Here is a 3,238-nt window from a genome sequence, read left to right on the forward strand (position 1 = left end):
CGTGGTCCAGCGGAACACGTGGAGGCCCGCCCCGTCGCGGGGTCCAGAAAGCCAGAGCACTGCACGCCCCCTCCCCCCAATTCCCGCCCTCTGCTCTCTCTCTCTCTCTCTCTCTCTCTCTCTCTCTCTCTCTCTCTCACACACACACACACACACACACACACACCCCGCGCGCGTGCGTCTTAGCGGGGTGGGACACAATAGAAATACCTAACGAGCTTCCTCCCCCGCCCCCCTCCCCGTTAGAGATCAGAATAAGGAAGGGGCAGGGGTTTACTACCCAATCCACCCCCACCCCATCCAGCCACCCAAATAGGGATGCAGACATATCGGATGGTCCTTTTCTCCCAGAATACAGACCCTTGAATAGGACCTCCGTTTCAACCCCTCACCCCAAAGAGGAACAGTCTGGTAAGAAGTCATTAACTAACAGTCGGTTCATGACCTGAGGCGTGTGGGAGGAACTAACTTCGAGCTGAACAGCCGTGTTTACTCAGTATGATTTTCTTCCCTAGTCGGTAAATTGAGCCCCATTTGGCAGATGGAGCAACTAAGGCTCGGAAACATTAGGTTCTCGCCCAAGGTTAACCAACCTAGGTGGTAAGTTGTGGAGCTGGCCCTTTCCCCTAGACCCGGTCAGCAAACTGCGGCTCGGGAGCCACATGCGGCTCTTTGGCCCCTTGAGTGTGGTGCTTCCTAAGGCTTAGGAGTACCCTAATTAATAGTAATGTACCTACCTATATAGTTTAAGTTTAAAAAATTAGGCTCTCAAAAGAAATTTCAACCTTTGTACTGTTGATATTTGGCTCTGTTGACTAATGAGTTTGCCGACCACTGCCCTAGACCACACTGAAAGTATTAGGAGGTCATTTCATAAGAGGCCACTGTCTTTGCCCCAATTTCCACCAGGGATGCAGATTTCATATCATTGTCCATACCTCCTGCTCTGATCTTCCTAACCTGGGCTGAAGGACAGAGGACTCAGGAAAGGTCTGGGGAAAGGAACCCAAAATGGAGGTAAGAAATAAACTGCTGTTTGGTTCCACTTTTAACTCTGCCTTTCTCCAGGGGACCAAAGGGGTGTGAGCACCCACACAACCAAACCAAATGCCTATAGCTGTCCATGGCTCCCCAAACGACTATTCCTTTGGTTCATTCTGACTTTGCCATAGCATCTCCTTCCTGTCTTAAAAGGAAATCCTTGTAGAACCCCCACCACTCTCCCTTCATCTTTTTTTTGGGGGGGGGGGGGGAATCTCAAGCAGTTACCTTTTCCTCCCTCTACCTGCCCCACCTTCAACACATTTTTACCAATATATTAAAACAAAAACAAACCCTGTCACTACCCACTACCCAGTTTAAAGTTTCCCGTCCTTCTGTATCACCGAAGGCAAAAGTCCAAGCTGTGCTTCTTGGCATGGCCAGCAGGGCTCCTGTGCTCTCCCTCTCCATTTGTCCCTTCCAGCTGCAGTGACACTGAAATGGGTTATAGTTTCCTGCACATACTACCTTCTTTGTCCCCAAGATTTTGCTCGGATTGTCTCCTCAGTTCAAAGATATTTTTCCCTTGCCACCCCTAATTCCTACTTTTCTACTAAAGTGTACGGGCATCACCTTCCCAGAACGTCTTTCCCACCACCCCAGTGCCCTTGTCCATCTTTTCGAGCTCCCAAACCACCCTGGGCCTAGCTGAGCCCTGACACTCACCACATGGCTTTCACCACCTATTGACATATCGGAGTTTGGCATATCTGCAAGTGCCAAACAGAGGACTCTCGCCCAGAAATCAGTACTGTTATGAGGCTGTTTGGAAACCTGATAAAGCAACTATACTAAAGGTCTCGGGCCGTCCAGTATGGCTCAGTGGTTGAACGTCAACCTATGAACCACGAGGTCATGGTTCGATTCCCGGTCAGAGCACATGCCTGGGTTGCGCACTCCATCCCCAGTGTGGGGCGTGGAGGAGGCAGCTGATCAATGATTCTCTCTCTCATCGATGTTTCTATCTCCCTCTCTGAAATAAATTATATATATAACTAGAGGCCTGATGCATGAAATTTGTGTAAGGGCCTTGGCCCAGGCCCTGGCCCGCTGCTGCCGTGGCTGGGGGCCTCTGCCATGGCCCCGCCCCCCACGGCTGGGGGGGCCCCTGCCACCTCTGCCTCAGCCCCACCCACTGCGGCTTTGTCTGGAAGGACGTCCGGAAGGACATCCCTCTAATTAGCATATTATGCTTTTATTATATAGATGTTAAAGGGTCTCAGGATCAGAAAGTGGGGAAGCAGAGGCCAGTGAGAACGATTCATGCTGGGGACCAAAGGGGATGATAATCCTCCATCTGGTCAGAAAGACTCTGGTTGAGGCTGATTCTGAGGCTTGAGAAAAGAGAGCAGCTCACTGTTCTTTCCTGGAGATGGCTGGACTTCAGTTGGCCAAACATACAGATCTGGCCTATACACTGACAGGGCTCTCCAGAGACCTAAACCACAATGAGAGGCCCTAAGATTACTGCTTGAAATGGCCCCATCGTAGGCCTATCAAACATCCCCTTCCCCTCAAACAGTAATATGTACTTTCTGGAGCCAATGGTCAGAAGGAATCATAGCTTCCACCACTATTTTTCAGAAGTGGGGAGAAAAGTTCTAAAACCCGGGGCATCCAGGCAAGTGGAGCATCTTGCCTCCATAACAGCTGGATCTTAGGCAACCAGAACCTCGGAAGGTCTGTACTATGTGGGTGGGCAGCCAGGACACTGGCACAACAGTGAGGGCTGGAAAGAGAGGCAGGAGGCAGGTGATTTCCTTGAGGACCATTCCTCACAGCCACCTAAAAGAGGGTTCCTCCCTCCAACGTGCCTGTACATGCACATACATACATATGCACTCACATGCCTGCACACACACACACACACACACACACACACACACTCAACCAATAGAGGTAAGCAATTCTCCCCACCAGCCAGTCCCCCAGGACTTGCCCCTCCCTTTCCTTTTCCTTTTCCTTTTCCTTTCCTTTCCTTTTTCCTTTTTCCTTTTTTCTTTTTCCTTTCCTTTCCTTTCCTGATCCAGCCCCAGTGACGTAAATGTTCACTAGCCACTCCAACCTGCCCTCCTTAGTTGTACCTTGAAGGACCCAAAACCGCAAAGCAGGATCAGGAATTTCCCCTCTGCCCTCCCCACAATGCCCATCTTCTTCAAACACAGAAAAGCCAATACAGAGAGTAAAGAGAGACAGG

The sequence above is a fragment of the Myotis lucifugus genome, unplaced genomic scaffold (assembly GCF_000147115.1).
Source record: "Myotis lucifugus unplaced genomic scaffold, Myoluc2.0 scaffold_2, whole genome shotgun sequence".
NCBI lineage: Eukaryota > Metazoa > Chordata > Mammalia > Chiroptera > Vespertilionidae > Myotis > Myotis lucifugus.